Source organism: Tenrec ecaudatus, chromosome 15, assembly GCF_050624435.1.
Source record: "Tenrec ecaudatus isolate mTenEca1 chromosome 15, mTenEca1.hap1, whole genome shotgun sequence".
Classification (NCBI taxonomy): Eukaryota; Metazoa; Chordata; class Mammalia; order Afrosoricida; family Tenrecidae; genus Tenrec; species Tenrec ecaudatus.
Window position 1 is genome coordinate 36,129,973 of NC_134544.1, and position 27,972 is coordinate 36,157,944.

Genomic DNA, 27,972 nt, shown 5'->3' on the forward strand with positions numbered 1-27,972 from the left:
TATCATAAACTGTGGCACCAGTAAGCATAATCCTAGTCATCATATTCAGAAATAGTTGTTGATTGGGGGATTCTTATGTAATAATGCCCCTTATCATTCATCAAATTAATACATGTTATATCCTTTAGGTAAAATAATGTTTGCCCATAATTCATGTTTTTCAAGTGCCCTATATGGTATCATTCTAGAGTGGGATAGAAATATAAATGTACTAACATCTAGGTTGGCAGACTCTTCAACAAAGATGTAGGAGACCAAATAAAACAGATACAAATTATAATTCTTGTTCTCTGACTATAGGGGAAATTTAAAAAAACTCATTAAATACCGATTTAGAGAAAAAGCTGAATAAAAATGATAGGTGAGGAAATAGACAAAATGGGTCAATTGTTAGCTGGTCTGGTACACCAGGGGCATTTTAAATGTCTTCAGACAATATTTTCAAGGAGGACAATGATTTAATAATTGGTCTGCTTTTGGCATAAGGATGACACAAGCGCCCACACCAAAAGTTGACAACCTGAAAGCTGTGATACCTACCTTGTTTCCTACACTCAGAAGTGTGTCCCATTCAACTTTAGGTCACCCAGAGCAGTGACACACCCCTGCCCAGTAACTGCTTGGTCTGTATGGAGGCATGCACTCCCTGGGTGCTATGTACACATCACCTCGAAGTGTGCTTGGCACTTTTCACCTCCATAAACCGGCATAACAAGAAGAATCAGCCAAGAGCTTTGTCCCTGGCAGTTTCGAGGTGTCTTCCAGAAATTGGTACCCTGACCTAATCATTCTCTGAGCTGGTATCAGCTCACTCTGGGACAAGATGCTCTAACCACAGCTACCTTCTGAGCCACTGACTTTAGTAGATGATGTATAAATTTGAATAATAATAATAATTGTATTAATGAGTCTTTTTGTTGGTATATATATTGTCTTATAACAAACAGCATTATACTTCAAGATGCATATTAAAATGTCACTTTTGATGATGAATTTGATGGCATTCCTCTTCATTTTTCCTTCTCAGAATAGCAAAACATATGATTGTCTGATTCAAAATGGCAGATATGAAGCCATTTCCGCTCACTAATGGCTAAGATGTTGTGTTTTATGCATCCCATTTCAATTTTTTCCTAGTTCTATTGCACATAATTTACATGTCATGCAATTCAATGGCTCAACCGTTCAGTCATAACAAGGGGCTTTGTACAGTCACCATCACATCAATCTGACAGCAGTCCTCCCAACCGCCCATGGTTAAATCGCCTTTACAATGTGTTGTGAAATCACAGTCCGCTCCAGTGCTCCCTCCCCTCATTATTTACTCCCCAAATCTCCTTTCCCTCCCCATTAATCATCACCACCCCTGTATTCCCTGTAACCCCTATATCAGTTCAATTTTGACAACTTCCACATTTCTGAGACTCATACCATCTACAGTACACATTTTCATTATTAAAGGATGTGAGTAGCTGTGTTAGTAGCTGTTTCTGCTCACTTTGAGTTGTGTCCCATCAAGACCTGAAGGTTTTGCTCCATTCACCTGATGACGGCGGACTTTTTGACTAGAGTACTCTGCGCAAGTCCTATTTTGAGTGCCTTACAATATAAAGTATTAATCTTCTGGCACTCTATCAGGAAAGATTCTGCTTCAAATAACATGTTTTTCAGTGGTGAATCCCTCTGAAGTGACTCTCTGCTGCTTCTTCCTTGTCTGTTCTCAACCTGGAAGTTCCATTGACGCCTGTTCACTGTGTATTGCTTTGGTATTTGTAATAATGGTGAGATAGTTCCTCACGTCAAAGCAAGCTACAAGCTAATACAGGATGACAAACTGAAAAAATTGTAGCATTTACTGAGAAATTATGATAAAAGGCGATGTGTACTTTTATTATAAACACACATCTTAGCCTTACTTTGGTTTAATAACCTTTATCAAAGAAAAACAAACTAGGCATTTATGTCTTAGTCTAAATGGCATTATGGTACTGTAAAGGAGAGAGAAAAGAAAAAGAAAGAAAGAAAGCAACTGAGAAACTTTAGATCCGGGCTTTGTGTCTAGAAGTGGGGTAGTGTTAAAATGAAGGTATCTGCTATACAAAGTCTCCACAAAAGTCATTCCCAGCATATGTTGACATTTTTAATGAGAGAGCAGTAGCAAAGGTTAAAATATTCTGCTACACTAAGGGGTAATTTGAATATATCACCATGTACTTATTGTTCAGATTTTCCTTGAAATCATGTATAATTACTGTTGTGGTAAGAGGATTTCATAATTTCGTCCATATAGTTTGCTAAGAATTTGATGGAAATTCACCCCATTGTTGAGCAGGCATTCTTAAAATATAAATATTATAAGCTCTCATTGTGGTTGGGGGCCCTCAAGCTTAAGCTGCCTTATAGCCACCCCATTTGAAAGAATGCTCCATTGGGTTGTCCTGGCCATAGTTATTATGGCAGCATATCTGGAAGTTTTCCTCCAGAATAGCCTCTGGGTAGGGTCAAACTTCCCACCTTTTAGTTAGGAGACCAAAAGTTAACTACTTCACCATCCCGACTCTTGAAACAATCATCAACATATTTATTTTTATTTCATCCTATGCCTCAACAGTCCAAATAAATTTTGGCTCAGCCAGGACAGTGGAGAAGAAGATTTCCCTAAAGGTTGTCAGGTACAGTTTACAATTTATTGATGAGATTCCATTTTGTGGCGCATATTAGCGCCATCTTCCTTAGAGAATGGAACATCTATTTGCTCTTTTCCCACTGTCCGTGGCAAACCCCTGGACTAGACATGCCACACTGCTTTGCATGTTCAGGTAATCATTTAGGAAGAATATAAACCTGAAAGTGTTTTCTATGACAAGCTGATGTATTTTTAATATTGGGTACTTACTATGGATCTGTTAGTTTTTTATTAGAATAGCATTTATGAGAGAAGGCATCAAAAAATTCATGGAAAATTTCCAGTAGCATTTAATTTGATGTTTCTATGAAATTTTTAAAGCTATTGTATAACTAAATAGAGAAATTATATGTAAAGGGGCTAGGGACATAAATTAGAAGAAATCTTCTGATAAATTACCAAACTTTGAGTTTTGAAGACCTCAGACTGAAATAAACTTACTAATGAAAAGAAAAAAAAAACAAGAAGAAAGGGGAAAATAAAAAAGAGGTGGGGTGGGGAGAGAAGTCAACTAAGAGCCTCTAAGAAAAAACGTGTCTCATTAAAAAGAATCTAGGTTGATTTACTACAGTTGCAATCAAGGGTTGCATGACCTTATAAGCTGTGCTATTCCATTTATAATAAATCGGGGCAGTTAACAATAGATGAGCTTTAGGACAGATAATAAAAATGAACACTTGGAAAAGGCACTCGATTGTAATTGAAAGGTCTGCCCTAGGACCAGTGGCAACACTGCTTAAGGACCAGCGTGGTGCGCTAATTTGCTCAGCAGGAGTGTCAGCCATGGTACGGAGTAGGATTTTCTATGTTTTCAATTTTCTTCTAGCTCAAATATTGGAAAATCCGACACACGCATTCTAGGTGTCCTTTTGCTGTTCGCTAGAGGTTATGAACGCATTGAGAAACGAGTTCTTCTAAAATGTGAAACAATACACCTCAATTTGAATTATATACACACGATACCACAATTTCAGCTGGAGAAAGCATTGTCATCCAAAGCTCTTCATTTTAAGAAATTATACAATGGAAAACAAATATGTGCTCTAAAACCTTTCTCATGATAGATGGACAACAGGTGGTTTATTTCTCTTAGTAAAAAACTGAGGAAAAGATAGTGGTTGCTTGTCCAGAAAGGGAGTCTGCCTTATTAACAAATATGTGTTTTCATTAGGTGCACTATAATAGTTAACAGATCATGTGTGATCCTTCCTTGTAAAGTGACATATTCAAATATCCTATCTCATTGATTCTCAGAGTGAAATATACCTGTATTAGCAAATGAAATATGAGCAGAAGAGATTATATCTCTTACCAGAAGGAGCTTTAAGAACCATCATGCACTTCTTCCATCTTACTGCTTCGCTAAGCTAATAGAGAGGCAATGTTTCCATTAAGAGATGTCAGAACTTAGAATCAAGACTGACCTGAGATAGCTGTGTAGTGCTAGCCAAAACTAAACCCTTTCAGTTTGTAAGAACACACAAAAAGTTTAGGAATTTTTTCTATATAGAAAAGTCTAACTACATGTTGCTTTTTCCTTGAGAACCCCATTTGTCATTGTGAAATATTGCATAAGGCCACTGTTATAAAGGGTTAAAAAAACAAACAAATCAATAAATAAAGACTTTCATACCAAAGGGAAGGAGACTTTTGAGATTGCTAAAATCAAAGCAGGGGTGGGATGCAAAAGCCATGAGCTAGACTGGGGTGTTAAGTAGGGCAACTTCAGCATCAAGAGGAAGAAGAAAAATCAAAGAGCAGGCAAAGGGTGAACTCTTGGGGGTTCTGATTTGTCATTTAAACAGTTGACTACAAAGTTGATGACCTGAAATGTAACTTCCAGATCATTTACAACAAAAAATTTTTCAAAATTGAAACGTCTTAAAAAAAGAAAAGGAAAAAAATGGAAAGGTTGACTTTTTCAGGAGGCCAAGGCAAAATAGATCAGCAGGTAAGAAATCACTAAGTCAGGGAAAAACAAGAAATAGTTTCAAGGAATACTATATTTTTGTTAGGTGACATAGACATGATTGTGACTCATGTGGACCATATGTCTTACAAAGGAAAAACCCGCATGACCCTCACAATTATGTCTGAGCCTATTATTGCAGCCGTTGTGTCAATCCATCTCTTTGAGGATCTTGCTCTTTTACAACGACCTGTTTTATCAAGTACAATGTCCTTTTCCAGGCATTGGTCTCTCCATGTCCAAAGTATGTGAGACAAAGTACTTTTATTTCCCCCCAAAGAAATAAATAGTACTTCGAAAAATGATGACTAGACCTATGATAAAGTCTTTGGTGAGAAATGAATGACACATATCTGGAGCAATGGTGTCTGTTATTGAACTTGAACTTATTTCTCACCTCAAGATACTCATTCTGCACCAATATTATATAATTAGCTATTTTGCATGTCAATACTGGTCATGATACTTAAGATAAATTAGATTGATCAACTTTTGTATTCACTACCATAGTGATATGGAAATATATTTTCTTTTCCTCAAATTACCCACTCTATCAGTAGTAAAACAGAAGATAAGAGAGAAGAATCTACATTAGAACAACTGAAGCACACTAGATGAAACATTATTGTTTTTGATTTCCTCAAGGTAATGTGGCACAGGAAATAAAACCAACTCTTAAAAAAATTTAACAGCTTCATAGACTTAAAAATAAAATGGCCCGTATAACATGAACATGGACAGAGTGACAGAATATGTTGAGATAAAGCACAAAGGAGTTACATGGACTACACATGGTAAGACAAGGTTATATAAAATGTGAAATATAACAATATAAATTGTATACACTATAAACAACAGAATTGACACTTGTGAGAAACTCAATGATGTGAAAAATACAAATAAAAGCTACAATAAAGACAGATATAAAAATGAGAAAGAGAAATAGAAATATGGGGGCTAACAGAAATTCATTAAATTCTCTTGACCAGGAAGAAACCAAAGTAAATAAATAAAGAAAAGCTCCCAAGCCCCACAGGAAAACACAGTCAGAGAAAACCATCCAGGGATTTTGATAAAAAGCCTGTTAATTAAATCAGAAATCATCACACTTCTGAGAGAATAAGTGAAACACAGTCTACAAATGAAAGCACTCTGGAATAATGCTCAATAGGAATAAAGGATAAAAGTAAAATTCAAATACATGTATGATGTGTAAAATCAGTGAAGAATGTGTATACATGTACAGATAACCCATTGCAAAAATGGATTCTTCTTTGTAACCACCCTATAGGACAGAGTAGAACTGTCCCATAGAGGTGTTTTTCTTTTCTTCTTTAAGCTTTTTATTGTGAATTGTGTAGATAGGTGTATCAATATCAGATCATTGTCTTTGCACTGTACAGCTTAAACAACTAATCAAACCTCCCAGTGTGCAGGGATCTGGCTGCAGTATCGCTCACCGCACTGATACCAATGGTTGAATAGGCCTATCTTGCTGACTAGGCAAGTGTCACCTTCCCCTCTCATTGTTCCATGTGCCTCCTTTCCAAAGCTAAGAGCTGAGTTGAAGAAGAGGACCTTACCCAATAGAGAGAACTGCATTTAAGTCAAGGATATATGCTCCCCTTCTAGAACTATCAAACAACCCTGAATGTCCCATAGTGTTCTAAAGTTGCGAAGTTTTATACCCATGCACTGCCACAGCTTTCTCCTAATAGTGGAGATGGTTAGGTTAAGAAAATGGAATCTGGCAAGTTTTAAATGAGTGGATCTTTTAGCTGGAGGTTCCTTCTGATTCACGTGACTGCAGGGTGTATTTAAAATATTGCAGGTTAAGTGGCCTTCAAGTGACCTTCTGTTGGCTCAAAGGATTTCAGGTTCGGACAAATCCACATTCACAAGTCAATCGCCATATTGTTGGTTTGCATCCCATGAACCAGGGGCCAGAAAATGAGGAGACAAATTCAGCAGGAAGAGTTTGAATTTGTCAGAGTATTTACGTATATTGGAAACAGGTCACACACCAAGGAAACTCTCCTTTCAAACTCACTGGCTGTTCACATCAGATCACAAAAGGGAACATATCTGCCAAACTACCAGCTACCCAAGCTGACATAGTGTTGACCATCAGAGGAACTTACAAAGAAAAGAAAAACCTATATCATCGGAGCCTTTTCCTCTTCTGTACACAAAGGAAAGACAGTACTTTCATAGCAAATGTCTGTTCAATTTTCATGTGTGACACAGTCATAGTTGGACTGCTAACCAAAGATTTGTTATGAATTAACTTGATGGAAATGGGTTTGGTGCTTTTGGCTTTTTGAGCATGACACATGGCAAAAAATATCATTTTAAATACATGTAGATAAAAGAACCCTTTGATATTTAAGTAATGCAGCACCTTTGTTCTATTTAAATATAATGTAATTATAAACTGTAAATTCATGAATAAAATGTTTAACTTACATTTAATTTTTACTGTTTATTAAATGATGGTAATTGAAGGTAAACATTTGCACTATTATAATGATTCTGGAACAACAGGTACAAACGGGGATCTATGGGTACACTAATGTAGATAAAACATGTATTTATGGAACTATTTCTAAGGATATCAAATAAAATGTTACTGGTATTTTTAAAATTCACCACCACTGTGATTACCCATCTCCTTTCTACCCGTTCCTACTATTATTATCCTCACTTTTATGGTAAGACATTACAATTTTTCTTAAAGATTTATTAAATCTGTATTCATTTTTAATAATTGTTATGATACTTTTAAAAACTTTTTTTATAATTTTAGAAGAATTTATATAAGAAAATTATTGGCATGATTTCTACTTTGGTGTTGTTGTTCAGGACCATCGAGTCAGTTCCAGCTCATAATGACCCATGTACAACAGAACACAGTCCTGTGCCCTCCTCACAGTTGTTCTTACATTCCAGTCCCCTGTCACAGTCACTGTCAGTCTATGTTGTCCTGCATCTTCCTCTCTTTCATTGCCACTCTATTTGTCACGGATGATGTCCTTATCCAGGGACTGGCTTCTCCCGATGCAATGTCCAAGTACTTGAGACAAATGGAGAGAAAAGCAGCAATAAAGAGAGGGGTTGAGGCTGCTCACTGACACCCATGGCCCTGCCTCTCAGGGACTAGAGGGTTGATTGGTCTGAAGTTTGTGATCTAGCACAATGGGGCAGAGTACTTGAGAATTTGTGAAGGGGCCCATGGTTTAAATGGGATGCGACCAATGGACCCCTGGATAGGCTATGTGAAGTGGCCCACATGAGTGTCTCTGGATTTGTTTGTGGATTTGTTAGTCTACCCAGACTAATACACCATGACTTTGCTCAGGCACACTATATTTCTCACAGTAATATGCGTGCTCTTCAAACATTTTAAATAGAGCCTTTGGAAGCAGATTTATGCAATACAATGCAGTTTTTTATTTTTGGAATGCTGCCTCCATGAGCATTGATTGTATATCCAAGCAAGATAAAAAACATGACAACTTGTATCTTTTCTTCATTTATCCCAGAGGTGCCTATTGGTCCAGGCATGAGGATTTGGTCTTATTTACATTGAATTGTCATCCAAACTGAAGATTACAGCCCTTGAGCAGGAAGTGCTTCAAGTCCTCTTCACGTTCAGCAAGTGTGTTTGTGTCATATGGACCTCCCATATTGTCAATAAGCCCTCCTTCAATCCTGATGCTTCGTCATCTTCCTAAAATCCATGTTCTCTATTTGCAATATGTTTGATGATACGATACAACCCTAACAAACACCTTTACTGATTTTAAGCCAAGCAGTATTTCCTTGTTCTGTTCACACAGCTGCCTATTGATATCTGTACAGATTCTAGAAGAGTACAATGAAGTGTTCATGATTTTCAATTTTTTCCTTAAGGCTATTTAGAGTATGTTAAGCTATACACAGTTGAATGTCCTTGCATAGGCAATAAAATACAAGTAAGTAGCTTTCTGGTATTCCCTGCTTTCAGCCAACATCCATCTGATATCAAAAATGGTATTTTTTTGCCTTGTTCTCTTCTGAACCTGGTCAGAACCACTGGCAGTCCATTGCCAATGTACCACTCCAACATTGTTGCATGACCTTCAGCAAAATTTTACTACCAGGTGATATTGCCGATAATATTTTTCTATAATTTCCACATTCTGTTTAGTCACCATTCTTTGTAATGAGCACAAACATGGATCTCTTCCAGTCAGTTGGCAGGTAGCAGTCTTCCAAGTTTCCTGATATAGACCAGCAAGTGCTTCCAGTGCTTCACCAGTTTATTGAAACATTCCCGTAGGTATTGCATCCATTTCTGGACCCTTGCTTTGGCTAATGCCTTCAGTACCATTTGTTCATCTTTGAGTAACATTGTTTCTTCATCATATACAATCTCTTGAAATGGATTAGTTCTTTCTGTACAGTGACTCTCTGCATTCTTTCCATCTCCTTTTGAGGTTTCCTGCATAGTTCAATAGTTTTCCCATAAAGTCTTTTAATACTGCAACTTGAGGTTTGCATTTTTTCTTTAGTAATTTAGCTTAAGGTATGATGAGAATGTTCTTCATTTTGAGTTTTCTAATGCTAGACTTTGCACATTTCATTATAATATTTGACTTTGTTTTCTAGACTTGTCCTTTGAAATTTGTTGTTCAGCTCGCTTGCTTCATCATTTCTTCCAGTTTCCTTAGCTACTGTATGATTAAGAAAAAGTTTCAGAGTCCCCTCTGACATCCATTTGGATGTTTCCTTTATTTCCATTATTTTTAATGACCTCAGGCGTTCTTCATGAATGATGTCCTTGATGTCATAACACAGCTCAGCAGATCTTCTATCATTAGAATCCGATGTATTATATCTGTTCAGGGGGTGCTCTCAAAATGCAGATGGGGCACAGTCAAGGTAATTTTTGTCTCAAGTGGACGTGTTTTAATTTTCTTCAGCTTCAACCAGAAATTACATATGAGCATTTGGTGGTCTGTTCCACAGTCAGCCCCTACCTTGGATTTAGCTGCATATTGAGCTTCTCCATCTTCTCTTAGATCACATGTAGTAAATTTGATTTCTCTATATTCCATTGGGAGAAGTTCATTTGTAAAGTTATTGTTTGTGTTTTTGGAAAATAAAAGTATTTGCTATGAACAAGTCATTGATCTTGTAAAATTCTATCATGTGTTCTACAGCTTTATTTCTTTTACCAAAGCTATATTTTTGGATTCTTGTTCCTTTTTTATTTCCAAATTTTACATTCTAATTATCAATACTTCTCAATTGCATGTTCGATCAATTTCAGAATAAAGACATTGGTTGAGCTCTTTCATTTTTTCATCACTAACTTCAATGGTTTGCACAAGAACAAACTCAAGGTGGATCACAGAACTACCTCAAACTACAGGATGATCAAGGAAGGCATCAGGACAAATCTAAGAACCTTGACCTGGGATTACACTGGTTAACTGTGATAGGGAAGGATATACACACAGATGAACCAGAAATAAACAAGTAGGATTTATTAAAACAACAGGATAAAACACCTGTGTGTGTTGAAAGACTTTATCAAGAGGAAAAACAAGAGAACCCACTGACTGGGAGAGGATTTTAAGTGATGACACAACAGACAAAGCGCTTATTACTGAAATCTGCAATACAATACTGCCTATTCTGAAAAAAAGAGGAAAAGAGTTAACCCCCCTGAGGAAGTAGGCAAAAGACCTGAAAATGAATTGCACTATGGAGGAGAGCCAGATGGTCAATGAACATGAGAAAATTCTCCCAATCATTAGCCATCAGAGAAATGCAAATTAAAACAACCATGAGATACCATCTAACACCCTAGAGGCTAGCCCAAATCAGAAAAACAGAGAGCAACAAATATTGAAGGGAATGTGGTGAGATAGGAACTCTCCTCCATGGCTGGTGGTCATGTAGATATGTACAGCCTCTGTGGAAAGTGATCTGGCAATATTTAAAGAAAATGTAAATTGATCTATCTTATAATCCTGCTATACTACTACTAGGCATATACAGGTAAGAAATAAACCACAACTAGTCATTTGCACTACAGTGTTTATTGCAGCACAATTCACAATCACAAAGAATAGGCAACAACCTAAATTTCCATTGATAAACCAGTGGATTAGCAAACTCTGGCACATACACACAGTGGGGTAGTACGGAACACTAAAAAGCATGAACAGTCACATGAAACATCATTTCCTGGGAAGAGTTGGAGGAAATTATGCTAAGCAAAGTCAGCCAATCACAAAAGGACAAGTACAACATGAGTCTTTTGAGGTAAGTATAGTCAGCAGAGGAGGTATAGAAAAAAGGCCACTTATCTCACAATATATGAGTTGAGGTACAGGCAGTCGGGTGGTGGTCAGAGCAAACCCAAGGAGGTACATGCTATGCCAAGACAGAAGGGGCAAGGGGGTGAGGGGGGGATGAGAGAAGGGACAGGAAGGGAGATGATGGGGCAAGCGAACTAGAGAAGGGGGAGGAAGGGAGATGGTGGCATGGGGAGAGCAGGGCACTAACGCACCCAGGGAGAGAGTATTGGGAGCAGAATTGGGAGCGAGCATGCAGACACCACTATGGCACTCCAATCTTTTCCGGCAATGTAACCCGCGTGGAGAAATGCATGAAAAGGTTGGGCTCCCAAATTTCCCCTGGACCAGTGGGGAGCTAGTCTTACATTTCAGCAGGCAAACCTGGAATCATGTATGTTTTTTTCCTTTTCAATCTTTTGATTTCTTTTTGTTTTATCCATATTATTGTTGGTTTGTCTACTTATATAAGATAGGTATGGGAAGCAAGCTCAGGGAGAACGCAACAAGGCCGATGGCCCCGAGGGACTTGGGGGTAAGGAGGCAGGGGAAGGGAGCAGTGAGCAAACAATGCCATAGACAGGGGGACAACTAGAGAATTAAAATGAACAACAAGGAGGACATAGAGTTCCTAGGGGTGTTGGACTAACAGCAATCTAGCTGAGAGGAATTGCTAAAATGCGGAAGTAGGGTGAGGGTGATGATAGGGCAGGAGGAAGGTAAAAGGAAACAGGAACGGTCTAAGGAGTAAAGCTATGAATAGAGGTATTAGCATAAGTGTGTACCTAAGTAAATATATTAATTCATACAAATAGAGGTATGGTCCTATGTACATATATTTATATGACAATACACTTAAGTAGTGGATTACTTGGGGGGCTCCGCTCATGCCCTCCTTCAAAATAAGAACACTTTGTTCTAACAACCTGGCATTCTGTGATGCTGACACTTCTGGCACAATCACCAAAGACAAAATGGGTGCATAAGCAGATGTGGTGAAGAAATCTGTTTGTGCCCGGCTATCAAAAGATATAGTGTCTGGGGACTTAAAGGCTTGGAGTTAAACAAGTAGCCATCTAACAGAGAAGCAACAGATCACATGTAAGAAGCTCACCAGCCGTTGTAATCATGAGACATTGTTGGGACTGGGTAACAAGTATCAGAAGACCCATAACAAACAAACACACCAACATAACGTTGAGAAGAAGGAGCTCAGAGCAGAGACTCAAAACCCATCTGTAGGCAATGGGAGATCCCCTTACAGAGGGATCACAGGGAAGGGGGGAAGGGATGAGTCAACTAGGGTGCAGTAAAGCAATGATGAAACACACACTCTTCCTCTGGTGCCTTGACGCTTCCTTACCTCTCACTATTATGAACCCAGTGCTGCCTCTCACTTCGAACTAGACTGGAGCATGTACATAGGTACAGATAAGTGATAAGAGCTCACGGCACATGGGATCCAGGAACACAAATGGGAATAGAGATACCTGAAGGGTAGAGGTAAGGTGGAGAGAGGAGAGGAGGAAGAGGAAATGGATGACAATGATCAACACATAACCACCCACCCCCCTCCAGGGAGACCAAGAACAGAAACAATGGGGGAAGGGAGACAGCAGTCAGTGTAAGATATGAAAATAATAATAATCTATAATTTATCCAGGGGTCACGAGGATGGGGAGGGAGAAAAAAAAAGAGGAGCTCATACCAAGGGCTCAATAGAAAGTAAATGTCTAGAAATAATGATTGCAACATAGGTACAGATATGCTTGATACAATTGATGTATGGATTATTATGAGTTTAAAGAGCCCCCAATAAAATAATATTTTAATAAAAAAAGAAATCAAGTGACAACAAAAAAACTTTAATGGTTGGTGCCTAAATCTGAAGATGAATATTCATATAGATATTTCCTGCCACATACAATATTGTACTTCAAGATAGATCCTGCAATGTCATTTTGACCAGGAATGTTATGCCATTCTTGAATATACCCTTTCCAGGAGAGAAGACCATATGACCACCTGGTACAAAATGGCCAGAGTCCCTTTCATTTTCAATGACTTCCTTCCGACATTCAGAGTTCTAAATAATAGATTTTTTTTACCTAAGTATTTCTCCTTTATCTTCAGTCATACCCAACAACAAATTATGCTCTTTAAATGTTTAATGTTGAAGACTTTACTCCATTCATGTAATTATGATCAAATAATTGAGTACATTGAAAAGACGGGTCTTCCTCAGTGATATTTTAAATGACTTCTAACCTGAGGGGTGCTTATATTCTAGCACTATCTCTGCCAATAATCTGTTGCTATTAGTGAGGTTTTCATATTTGACCATGTTTCACTGCTATTCATAAAGTTTTCAGTGGTTAAACGCACATTCTATTATCCTTATTAGTCTGTTCTTAGTCTGGAAGCCTGTTCACTCTGGGTGACTTGCTGGTATTTGACATGCCAGTAACATAGCTTTCAGCAAGCATCACAGCAACATACAAGATACCACAGAATGACATTCTGACAGAGAAATAGTGAAATTAAAATATTTTATTTTTGAAGTTTTAAGCCCAAGTAAGAAGCTATCTTACCCTAAAATATTATTTTTGTAGTAAAATTTTATTATAGTTTCAATTTATTTTTAAATTATATGGCTATAACATTTTCTATGTTTTTTCTATATTTTGTATAAGTTTTATTTCATTGTTTAGTTTAGTGATGCATATCCTTCCAGGTATTTTCAATTCCATTAAAATTTTAAATAAGTTGTGATATGCACATAGCTATATATTTTGAAGAATGAGCAATTGATTGTTATTATTTGGCAAAATTCTAAAACAAACTGAGTAGTAAATGGTGGTGAAGACACATAATATGAAATATTGGTAGCATCTGAAATGTATAACACTTTTGGGGATGCTCAGGACACTCTATATAAAAAGGCCGATTTTTAAAATGCAGCATACATATAGTATCGATAGGACACAGAATAGACTCAAAGGCACCTAACATCAATGATAACAGCAACCACTATCACTACATTTAGTTACCAGTAGCAGGGCCATGGCTCAATTATAGATTCTGACTCATGACCAATTAAATGTGTGCTGCAAAGGGTAAACAAATGTAACATAGAAATTTTTACAATCAACACATTCTAAAGTATTCTTTGATGCTTCCTCTTCCCTGACTATCAAGACCCCAATTCTATCTTTAAAATCTGGCTAGAGCAGAGCACATAGACCAGTACAGATAAGAGCTCAAAACACAGGCAATCCAGAACAGATAAACCCCTCAGGACCAATAATGGGACTAGGAGAGTAAGGAAGGGGGTGGGGGTGTGAGGAAGGGGGATCTGATCACAATGATCAACATGTGGCACCCCTTCCAGGGGTATAGACAGCAGAGCAGTGGATGAAAGGAGACAGTGGTTGGTGTATGACATGAAAAAAGTAGAATAATTACTAAATATTCAAGGGGACATGGGGGAGGGAGGGAAAAATGAGGAACTCATACCAAGGGCTCAAGTAGAAAGAAAATATTTTGAAAAATATGATGACAACATATGCACAAATATGTTTGAAATGGATTGTGATAAGAGCTGTACAAGCCCCAATAAAATAAAATAATTTTTTAAAGAAAAAAACCCCAATACATAGATTAAAAAGGTTATCTTTGGATCATTAGGAAATATATCAAATGTGACGTTTCCCCTCTGACAGGGTTATTTCTAAAATTTTTGCTAAAATTGTACATCATTTAAGAAGGAAATAACATGGGGTAAATAAAGTAAAATCAAATGAAGGCATCCCTTTGCTGATTGTCTCTGATGCCCCATTACTAGGGTTCCATTTTCCTCTTCGGTTTCTTTCCAGTGGTTTTTATCCTACGCTTTCCTTTCAAGGGAATAGTAACAAAAAACAAAACATAGCGAAATAATAATAATAATACTTGCAACCAATTTATAATGGCTATGGATTTTTATCTTATCTTTGTTGTTTGTCAGCATATACTGTCAGCACACAGTAACAGCTTCTCCATTCCTCATTCTTCTTCCAATGCATATTTTCTTGGTTTTCTTTTATATACACTTCTCATGTTGGGAGCTCAATACCTTTTTTTTTTGAAGTTTTTTTTTTTGCTTAATCATTTTATTGGGGGCACATACAATTCTTATCACAATCCATACATACATCCATTGTGTCAAGAACATATGTACATTTGTTGCCATCCTCATTCTTTTGTTTTACATTCGTGGTTATGCTGCTTTCACATGAAAGACTACTTATACATATGGCTCTTGGTCAGGTGTCCTCCATTTCTGTAGATGAGCCAGAGCCATACGGAGAGTTCTCTGGGGTACAAAACTAGCTCTTTTCAAATATATTTTACTTCCTCTTTTTCGATTGATGGCAAAGATTGTGCTATAATGTGTCTTATGTACATTTTATACTTTCTAAAATATCTGGTTTTGAATTTATAATTATGTTGTCTCCAAACTGAATAAATACATGTTCCTAAACTACAGAGTAAATGTCTAAGTGAATTTGAATTTTCTTCCTATTATGTAAACCACAGTGACACTTAGTCCAACATGTCCAACCCGTCCTTCCCCATTAGTGGGGACTGGATCCAGAAGACAGTGTTTTCTACTGCAGTCTCCATCCATCATCATTAACATAGTCGGGAAGGCAAGTCAAAACAAGGTTCTCAGCAGACGTCAGAATAAAAGTAGAAGTCAGCTTTTGTTTGCTGGTTGGTTCTAAGGTTTAAGATAATGTGACCAGAATGGACAGGGTACCTTTTTCTCTTGCTCACGGAGATACCAATATTTGTATTGCTCTTCGTCTCATAAGTGAAGACAGATTCCTTAAGCTAATCCTCTTCCTTCCACTTCACGTAGTGTTTTTCAAGCAAGTAAGTATAAATGTATGAGCCTTTGTTCAGGTCAGCCTAATCTAAAAATCATTTCCATATACTTTCAATATCCTAGAACAAGGAATATTTTCATCCCTCAAGTATATTCAAAATCCTACACTATACCTGTCTACATATGCAGCTGGTCAGGATTATGCACAAATATTGCCATTTGCTTGGTCTTTTCTCATTAATTTAATTGGCCTGTAGTTATCTAGTCTCCCACCGGGAAGCAAAATAGTGTGAAACCCTTCACCATTTGTATTTTAAGAGGAGGGGAAAATGCTTTATTTGGAATATTGCAACTTTTATTTGATGAAAGTTACTATTAACATATTTTCATAATCTTCCCAGCCTAGCAACAGCAGGAGTAAAAGGTGTGAGGGCCATGTAATATTCATGAAATTAAGACGACTTGAGATGAAAGGGAGTTCCATTAGAGAGACCAAGTGTGACAATATGACACATATTTGCATATTTTACACTTTAAATCTTTTCAGCACATCCAAGTTGATATATGGATGTAAACATGCATTGCCAGTTTTTAGCATATTATAAGCCCTCAAGACTTTGCATGCATTTTAATATGTTTCATTATTGCTGTAGATTTTAATTTCCAAACTGCACAGCTTTGATGGAAAGAAGCTGGAAGTCAAGGCATCTGGCCTCTGCCCCAGGCTAGCACAGCTTTTTCCTTGAATATTTTGGGCAGAAACCAGTCTATTTATTTGAGGGGCAAGGGAGGGGCTTTAAAAAAATGTGCTGCCCAGAAGCATGCTTTGTTTGGTACACATACTAATTAAGTGTTAACTTAACCAACCTGGCAGGAAAGCTAAAGCATTCAACTGTAGATGTGCCAAAAGAGACAAGTTATGTGGAGCTTTTCAATTCCCCATTTCCCTCTTCTCAGCCAGTCTCAGTGCCTGTAGTGAGATTACTGAAAGAGGCTTCTTTTACTTTTCTTATGAAAAAATTAAGTGTGAATCTTTTTCTTCTTTACATTAAAAAACAAGCAAACAAACATTTTCAGTCTTCCATTTTATTCCCTGCAAATAACATGCTCTTTTATTAGAAATTAAAGCTCTGACTACAGACCTATTGTTGTAAATTTGGCTGGAAGAAGATGACGCGCAAATATAAAGTCTTAAAGTATCTAAAGACAGTACGGTCTTATTTTTCACATTTTCACTAGAGATAATTTTAAAATAAGAAAAATGAAAAGTTATTATTTTGTAAATAATGTGACCCCTGTCTAAAAATATTACCCAAAGAATTGAAAACAGACAAACTCCTCTGCAATACTGACAGCAAATAATGTGCAAATAGATTAAATGTACATCAGTAGATCAGAAATGCAAATATGGGAGAATATTACATGATCATAAATAGAAATCCATAGCTTCTCTATCAGTTTGTTGTACAAGGATGATATACATGTTTCTGACATGCTGGGAGCTATAATATCGATATATCAAATACCAGCAGGGTTACCTATGGTGTGTAGATTAAGAATAGAGTAGGGAGAAGGAATAGCATCAGCTCATTTCTAAAGGATTAGCCAAGGAAACCATTGTAAGTAGAGTTTGAACATGGAATGATATATCGCTGTAAGATGAGCCCCTCAGGATAGAGGGTCCTCAAATATGAGCAAGGAAGACCTGCCTCCTCAAACAGAGTCAACCTTACCGACCTTAAGACCTTCATTGTTAAGGGGGCACGAATCAAAATGAGAAGAAAGAGCTGTAAATATCCATTAAGAACCAGAATGTGGAATGTACAAATTATGAATCTAGCACAACTGGAAGTTGTTAAAAAATGAAAGGGGCTGTGTTAGCCTCAGCTTATTAGAGAAACAAATTCAGAGACACTCACATTTATGTAAGATAGAGATTTATATCAAAGAGTAATTTTATATTAAGAAAACATCCCAGCCCAGTCCAGATCAAGTCCATAAATCCAATCGTAGCCCATATGCCTGATATAAGTCTATAAATTCCTCTTCAGACTCACACAACACATGCAGTGATGCCGAATACAGGAAGATCAAAGGCCAGTGGTTGGAAAGTTTTGTGGATCCAGTGGTGGTAGAAGCATTTCAGCACTGGCTTGGGTCTCCACATAGCATCCCCAACTCCAGGGCTCTGGCTGCCATCAGCGTAGCGCTATCTGGCTTGTCCACAGGAAGGTGGAGCAGAGACAGAGAGTGTTTCCAGCATCTAGGGAGTTCCCAGAACACTCTGGATAAGATCATGCCCACACAGAGTCATCATTGGCTAAGATCTAATTGACTCACCACTTCACTCAAGTTCAAAGGAGATTTTGTAACTGCCACAGGATACATGGTGATAAACATTCTAGGCATTAGTGATCTGAAATGGATTCATATTGACAATTTTGAATTAAAAGATGTATGACTTACTTTGCTAGTACTAACACAGAACAGAAGATTGATATTACATGCATCAATGCAAAGAACATTTCAAAATAAATGACCAGAGATGGGTAGTCTTCTCCCTCTATAATTCCACAACATCCAGTAACACTCCACCCTCACCTACCTAGTAGTCAAATTGCCACACCGCTGCCAATGAAATGCAATGCTTTCTTCTCTCTATGTTGTATTCTTAGTTTTTCCCAAAGATTTTCAGAGAGCCAACAAACTCATAAAGAAACACTCACTAGCATTAGCTATTCCGCTGCTGTCGATGATGAGTCAGTTGCAACTCAGAGCAACCCAATAGGACAAAGTAGAACTGTGCCTGTGGGTCCCCAAGCTGCAAAACTTTACAGGAACAGAAAGCTTCAGCTTTCTCCCAAGGAGAGACTGATGGGCTTGAAGCATTGGCTTTGAGGTTATCAGGTGGATGAGTTACCAGCAGGGTTCCTCTCATTAGCCATGATAGAGATGCAAATCAAAGCAAGAATGAAAAAATCATTATCATACTTCACACCAGTATCACTAAATGATCATCTTAAGGAAGGCATCATTTTAATAAATTACTACACACTTGATAAAAGAAACCTCAAACTCACTGCCATCAAGTAGATGCCCACTCAGAGCCACCCCCTAAGGGTTTCCAAGACTAACTTTTGAGGGAGTGGAAAGTATCGTCTTTCTCTCTTGGAGTGGATGGTAGTTTCCAACTGCTGACCAACCCAGAACCACTGCATCACCAAAGCTCCCTCACACCTCACCAAAGAGCTCCAAAACATATAATAGAACATTAGCAGAGATTAAAAGAAAAATAGATAACTCTACATTAACTGTAGGATACTTTAAATCAATTTACAATACAGAAAAAAAAACTAGAAAGAAACACAACAAAGTCATGGAAAAACTAAATAACAGAATCACTAAAACTTACCTGAGCAACCATGAAGAACACACTCCAGTAGCATAATATACTTTCTCTTCCATTGCAAAAAGAATATTTTCCAGAAAAGACCATATGTTAGCTCACAAAATCGGCCTAAATACATTTTAAAACATCAAAATACTACAAAACAATTTTTAGTATTACAGTATTACAAAATTAGCAACTGACAAGTGAAGGTGCTGTGAGAAGGTGGTGGGGGTGAAGAAGATGTGATGGAGGGAGTCAACGACATGGAAAATAAATAACGTCTCACTAAAAAGTATCAGGTAGTCGAAGAGATGAAAATTTTTAAAAAACCCTGGAAGCAAACAAATATAAATACACAGCAAACAGTGCTCAGAGGACAATTTATACCAGTAAACACAACCATTTAGAGAGAAGAAAGCACCTACAGCTGCAACCTTATGAATATGTACAATTAGAAATGAAGAAAAGAGCAAATATAAATGAAACCTAGCAGAGAAAAACAGAAGCATCAACAAGACTGCAAGTTGGATCTTTGAAAGGAATAGAAAAATTCATAAGCTATTGGCAAATTTGACAAAAGGAAACAAAATGAGGTATTTGCTATGAACATCATTGGGTTTTCAAAATTCTGCCATGAAATCTCCAGCTTCATTTCTACCACTAACAAAATATTTTCCAATGGCTCTTCTTTCCTCTTTGTTTCCAACGTTTGCATTTCAATCACCAATACTTATTGATGTATCTTGGGTATAGGTTTAATCAATTTCAGTCTGAAGTCATTGGCAGAATTCTTCAGTCGTTAACATCATATATGAGCAAAGCAAAAGATCATTTAAAAGACAGGAAAGATCAAACAGGCAGTCAAAATTAGCCCCCAAATGTGCTCATGAACATAGAGTAGCTAAAGCAAATGAAAGCCATGTGATGAGTTCAAGAATAGAAGACTTCCATGGGCCACCTGAGAAGACAAAGTAAAGTATTATAATAAAACATTTAAAGACCAAGTAGTGGAAAACCAAAATATAATAATGTAATCAACATTCCCTAAACTTAAATAGCTAAGATAAAAGTCAAAGAAAGCTTGAATTGAAAAATTGTAGGATTCTCTGGGCAAATATTGAACAATGTGGAAGAGCTTCAAAAAAGATGGTAAAAAAAACACAGAATCATTGAGCCAAAAAGAATTGGTTGGCATTCAACTGAGTAGTGTATGCTCATGAACCAATGGTAAAGGGGGGAGGGGGAAGAAAGAATAATTTGGCAAAAAATAAGGTTCCTGAAATCGACAGACTAACAATTGAAATAAAGCCCTAGGGCAATCACTAATATATGCCAAGAAATATGTAAGAGCAACCTAGCTAAGAGGAAGAGTTATTATGGTTCATTTCAAATAAATGAGATTCAAAAATGTAGATATTATAAAATATTATCATTTATAACACATAAATATGGATTGACTTCAGTGTTAGGAAAACTAAAATCCTCACAACCGAAAAATATAGAAAATATCATGGCAAACAGGGTAAAGATTGATGTTGTTGAGGATTTCAATTTACTTGTATCCATAAAAAAGGCTCATAGAGCAGCAGTCAAGAAATCAATGTAATCCATTGACCAAGTCTATTTCAAAAGGCCTTTTTAAAGTACTAAGGAGCAAAGCTAGCACTTTGAGCACAAAGGCATGCCCATTCCTAGTCGTGGTATTGACAATTAATTGCCTTATATGCATCTTTGCCTGGTATTTCAAATACCATCAGGGTCACCCAAAGTGGACAAGATTCAGGGGATCTTCCAGCCTAAGAACAGAATACTAAGAAGGAATAGGCTGTCCACTCTAAGAAATTAGCTGCTGAAAACTTTATGAACTGCATGGAAATATTCTCAGATACAGTAAAAGCAGAACCTCATCAGCGATAATGCCAGGAAACTAGCCACGTATGTCCAAAGGCACTCAAAGTAGAGGGCACCACAATGACATGAATGGAGCTAACCATGGGGATTTTTTTTTTTGAGGCAAAACACAAGAAGAGAAGAAACAGCTGCAAAAATCTATCCATAACCAGAATTTAGAATGCCCAAAGGATGGACCTAGGAAAATTGAAAGTTGTCAAAAATGAAATGGAACTCATAAAGTTTGATATCCTGGTGTTAGTGAGCTGAAATAGGCTGATATTGGTCATTTTTAATTTGAAAATCATCTGATTTACTATGGTGGGAATGACACAATCAAGAGGAATGGAGTTACACCCATTGTCAAAAAAGACATTTCAAGATCTAACTTGAAGTACAGTGCTGTCTGTGACAAGATATCTACCCGTCTTGAAGGAAACTCAATCAGTATAACTATTTTTCAAATTTATGCATCAATCACTAGAGCTATTGATGAAGAAATTAAAGAACTCTTCCAATGTTTTCAGTCATTAAGTTGATCAACCATGCACTCAAGATGCATTGATCATTATTGGCACCGAAAATATGAAAGTTGTAAACGAAGAGGAAGGAGCAGTAAGATGGATTTAAGCACTGGCTGCAACAATGGCTCCACTGTAAGAACCACGGTGAGGATGACTCTGGGCTGGTCATTGTTTAGTTCTTTCGTTTGTAGTGTAGCTATGATTAGGAACTGATTTAAGGGCACATAACAGCAACAACATATACCTGGGGAAAGTAGACAATGAATAAAGAAGAAAGCAGAAGAACTGATTCATCAAATCAGGATGTTGGCAAAAAATATTGAAAGTACCTTGGATGGCCAGAAGAATAAAACAAATATGTTTTGGAAGTGTATAGCTAGAATTCTGCCTAGAACTGAGGACAACAAGGCTTCGTCTCCCCTAATTTTGACAAATTGTAGAGAGACCACTCCCTGGAGAAGGACGTCATGCTTAGTAAGGTAGAGGGTCAACCAGAAAGAGGAAGACTGTGGGAGGAGGTCAGATGCTTACAGACATCCTCCCTGAGGGGCAGTTAGTCACCAGACTACAGGGTAGGTCTCACTCCCTGCTACTGGGGACAATAAACTAGTTCTCCCTGAGGCTGCGACGAAGCATTCACATCCTACCAATAATGGTCTCTATCAGTTGAGCCAGGGAACAGGACAAACTGGCTCTGTGACATCCAAAGTGAAGTTGCCATCCTAAATCTAGGATCCGCCCATCTTGTCACATGTATGCTCCCGATCCCCCCTCTCCCTATTGCATGTATGTCCCTAGACCACCCCCTCTCATTACTGTATTACCTATAGCACAACCCCTTCCAGTGATGTTTGTCCTCACCTGTATTAGGGGGCGTGCATGTCCCCAGAGAATATAAAAAGCATGGGCTCTCTCTCTCCCTCCACGTGGACCACCAACTGGGGCTGAGGTGAGCATGCTACTATGAATTGTGTCTGGCTCCATTTATTTCAATATATCTCTTCTATCTCTCATGTTCTCTAAAACTTTACTATGGTCTTTACTTATTATCACTGTACAATTGCACCTACCGGACCTGTAATGATGTGTTAGGGGCTGGCTTTCCCTGACAGAAGACTCTCAACAAGATAGAAGGATACAGTTTCAGTATTCAATGGGTTAAAATGTCACAACATTTGTGAGGATGGCAAAGACTAGATAGTGTACACGGATCAGCATGAACAGGAACCAACGCAAGAGCACCTAATACACAGGCACGCAGTGGTTTGGGGATAGGTGTTAGTTCTAGGAAGGCACTCGAGTTTAGATCTGTCTATCCCTTTTGCAGCCCATGCTCAACCACTATGACTTTCTGTTTTCTCTTTTTCATCTTATGCACCAGTCTCTCTCAACTTGCACACCTACATCTCAAGGTGTTTTTTATGGCACTCCTCTTCCCTATCTAGTTCCTTTCAGATATAGACATAAGGTTTGTATCCTTATCTCTGTGGCCCCAGACATTGTCTCGGCATCTGCTATGAATCATTTGCTTTAACAGAATTATACACATACCTGTGTGTTCTGCCTGATTATTGTAATCATTGATGTCATGAGCTTTGTTTTCTGCTACCGTGGTGCTTTCATACCCTGATGTCCGCTGAAGCATTGCTGGGTATGTGACATCTCTGGGGGATTTTGACTTAAAAAACCATCATTGCTACAGCAAACCTCTTGGGTTACCTCCATTTTCCTTGTACCTTGAAGTCCTAGATTTCTTTCCTGGATCATAATATCTCTAGTTTCCTGATGTCCTATGCTAGAACTGGCTTCTGTTAATGTGTCTTCATGCTATACCTTTTGTGACTCTATTTTAAGGCAAAGCAAGCTATACTAGAGTAGCTGCCATCATCAGTCCCGTGGTGTACTTGTGAATCACATTTAATCATAAATGAATAAGAGAGCATTTGTTGACTTAGTCTGTGAATGTTTGATCAAATGAGTTAACTCACTTACCAATTCACAGAATATCAAGTTCTTCTGAATGTTTCACAGTTCTTTAGGTGAATCAGACAGTGACAAAATTGGTGACCCCCCTCACTCCAATTTGTGTTATATGGTTCTTTTGTGATATAACATCTTGTCTGCATGATTATTTATTTCCACTTTGAATCTTACATGACATTTAATCAAAAGCCACAATCAGAAAACTAATTTAACAAGGGTACATAACTCATGCTCAGTCTCCCTTTCTACCTTAGTATGGAAATGGTAAGCACAAAATAATAGGAGAATGACAATATGTTATAAAATAATAGGTACTTTTCCTAGATGTAAATTATGAGTAAAGTACTTATCTGAATTATCTCACTTTTTCCTCATGACAGACTTTTGCCTCACAAGGTAAGTGCGATTGATTTCCCCCCAATTTACAGAGAAAACTGAGATTGGGGTTGGGGGAGGGGGCTTAAGTAACTTGCCTAATATTATATAACTAGGATATTGAGTCTTAGCTGTAAAGCCTATGTGATTATGCTGTATGATATTTGGCCAAACAACTTTGGATTTAAAAATGTCTCTTTCAATTCGAAGATGGTAGAAAGAAAGTCTCTTGCTGCTCTAGGCTCTGGACAGGGCAAAGAGGGAGTGGTGCATAATATTTCTTCCTACCAGTGTGCTATTCCAGAAGCTGCATAAAGGGTTTAAATTAGTCTATGTTTATTAACACATGGTTTGTATTGATTGTGCTCCTCACAGAGATATATGGGAGTATTAACTCTGAATGTATTGAGGTTCGTTTGAACCCAGCAGCCATCCATGCGAGAGAGATGAAGATATCTGCTCTGTTAAAAAAAATCCAAAACAAATGAATAAAACACATGTCAGCAAGCGGTTCCACTCTGTCTCAAAAATTGCTGGAAGCAAAAAAAGCAAAGAATAGACTCAGCGACAGTGACTTTGACCTCTGTTAACGGTGACATTGTTTTATAATAAGGTCTTGGACTGTTTGTCAGCATGAGGTCACACTGGACTGGGGGGTGAACAAATCTAATCTGGACACTATCCTTATGAAAGAGAAGAGACAGACACAGTGGCGAAAGTTGACCACATGACGATACAAACATAAGTTAAAGAATGCCAGAAAATATCTGGAGCTACCGGAAATGAACTGGAACAGACAAGGTAGGCGCTTTCTCTACACAAAAGCAAAAAGAGTATGGTCCTGCCACAACTCTGAATTTGACCTTTAAGTAAAAAGAACTATAACACATAATTTTCCAGTTTGTAAAAACCACCAAGCATAATCCTTCTTTCACATAACTTTCTTTGACTTTATGTTCAAAACTCACCTGTCATTGAGTTGGGGCTGACTCAGTACAGACTTTTGAAAGGAGGAGGTAAAAGTAATGCCTATATAGGAGAAGTAGAGAAAACTTAGAAATGGAGTCCATGGGTTCCGATTGTGGATCCTTTTAAGGAATGGTCCACAAAATGGTTCTATCTGTCAAACCAGGACCAATGTAGAAAATGCCTTGAGACCACATTGCAGGTCTCAGGTTCTATCTTAAAATGAAAGGGCATTGACAGGTGACTGTAAAAGAATGGTTTAAAGAGACATGAGAAAATAATCGGAAGAGGAGAGGTGTGTAAAACTAATGACACAGTACATGTGTCATTCAGAAACATCCCTCAGGCTGACTGTGCAGAATGCACAGAAAGAGGGTGTGCCCAGGAGTCAGGAACACCATCTGAAAATGTTGTTCAGGGTAAGAATGGGTGGTGGCCTCAGATAGTAGCACAACAGTAGGGACCATGAATAGATGGACTGATCCAAAGGTATCTAGGGGGTAGAAAACATAACTATTAGCAATGAATATTTCAAGGCCACTTAGGAGATTTCTAAGGACCTGGGGTAGATAAACTCAGTGGGACAACAAGTAAGGAAATACAGGGTCAGGACAAAGCATACATAAATATCGTTGATTATGCATTTTCCCTATCACCAGGTAGACAGTTAAACTGTGCTTTCCACATCCAAGTAGAAAATAAACTCATAATTCCAAGAATTGCTATTCTTATTTTTTTCAGCATCACACAAATAGCTAAGTACTGAATTGGAAACTTAGGTGGGAATCAATAAATATGTTTTTCTATTATTTGCTTAATTAGTACTGAGAGGTAAGATCCTGTGTTTTGATCAGGGATACCAGAGATTATATATATAAATTTATATAATTATATATATATATATATATAATTTTTATACACCTGCTGGTCTCAAAATGAGAGTCCCCACACCTGTCTCATAGTCTCATACAAGACACAACATTCCATAGCGGTAGGGAGAAAAGTAAATTTTTGGGAATAAAGTAAATTGTTGTCAGAAACTGGGGAGATGAAGTACATTCAAAAGATCCTGCAAAGTAAAGAGAGGTCGAGAAGCAATAACAAGGCTGGCCAAGCTTCTTTTGTGTGGAAATTCAGTCAAGCATTGCAGGCTTTTCCCCTGGGTTTGCATTTCTCTCTCAGTGACTATCACTGCTGGTAAAACTCCCTAACAAAAAGATCTTAAAGTTCACAGCAAAGCCATGCAACTATTCTGAGACATCCCTTCTTACCTTTTAACCTAGTCTTCAGAGGTGTGGGCACTGAAGAAGCACAGCTGCTCCCTAAATGAGTCTAATCTTGTCTCTGAAAATAGCACTTCCTTACCAAGAAGAACTCTCTCCTTTTGAATGGCTGGAATGATGAGAAAAAGGAGCTGGCTTCATGAATGGTTCTGAGCTAGGTGGGTGCTAAGTTAGAGCGCCCTTCCTCACTACAGAGAATACTTACTGAAGGTTTTAACCTTCAGGCACCCCCCACCCTGCTTCTTATCCTTACAATGGCTGTGGTAGAAAGCTTTGAAAAAGCTCATTAGTGAGTTCTAATTCAATAAGCTAAAAAGGTGAGATGGAGGACAATGCCAGTTCAGATTCCATTATACTTTTTTGGAATGAGTACTATGTGGCACCCCCTGTGTTGTTTTCATGAGGACTCTGCTTTGGGAGACAGGAACTGGGTGTACTAGCTAAAAAAGACCTGAGCAGTTACTCTTTCATTAAGCATCCAAGCTTGGGGATTTGAACTCAGATCTTTGGATTCTGAATGTAGTGCTCACTTCATTCACCTCGAATGTCTAACTGAGAGCATTTGCTTTACACTCGGCAAAGGAATTCAGTCTCTGGATTCCCAAGAGAAAGAACCCATCAGAAAGAAACAACCTCTCTCTTCCACCTATCAACTTGCAGGCAGCCTTACAAATTCATTGTGCCCCTGCTTGGATGGAAACAGAATGTATTGCTATCCTCTTGCTATTAGTTAAGACTCATCCTTCCACCTGGTCTCCGCATCCATCACTTCATGCCACCCTGCCTCCCTGACGGAGCTCCCTCTCACTATCACCTCCTCTCTCTACTGCAATTTAAGATGCTTCGCAGGTGTTACCAATCGGCATTTGCATGCTCTCAAGTCTTCCTTCCGTTCATGGAATACATGCACATTCACACAAACACACAGAACAGCCCTCTTAACCCTAAGCGCGTGGGAGATTCTCACTTCACAGACAATGATTCATCTGCTGTCTGAGACTATTGAAAAACCACAATGGGTGAAGAGTTCAGCACCTACTAAAGCCACAGTGTGTTTGAACTACTCACCTTCCTCTATGTGGCAATGCATGCTTTTCAGCAGTTCAGTCCTTATCTGCATTCATTATGGTTTTGCAAGATTCAGAATTATAAACCGATGTTAAATAGCTCTAGTGTTCTGATTTGTTCCCTCTCTTTGACTCACTGTCGACTGTATTTTCCCGTTTCTGTCATCTCTTGATTCAAAGGACAATTCAACTATGACTGCTATTTATTGTTTTAATTTTATCCCAGAGTATGCATCTTAAAATACATGTTTGAAATAACTACTTAGGTAATGCCAAAGCACTTCCAGTCCAGTCCTCTATTTTAAAAGATCACTGAGAAAAAAGGATGATGTCATTATTCCAGAGTAGATGCTACTATACAGGAGGTTAGTAGCAGTAAACATGAAGATAAATAGGTAGACTCCAAAAAATATAGATCATTTAGAAGTCATAAGAAATGTTGACCATGGTAAGTGGAGCTAAACACAAAACTATAAAAGCAGTGAAGTAGGCTTGTCTTCTTTTAGGATGGATGTAGATAAATTATAAATGTGGTTAAAGATGAAACTGGAAAGGCGGGCCTGAACCAGGTTATGAAAGGTCTTGTAAGCATTTAGGCTTTATTCTATCCAGAAAGGTATA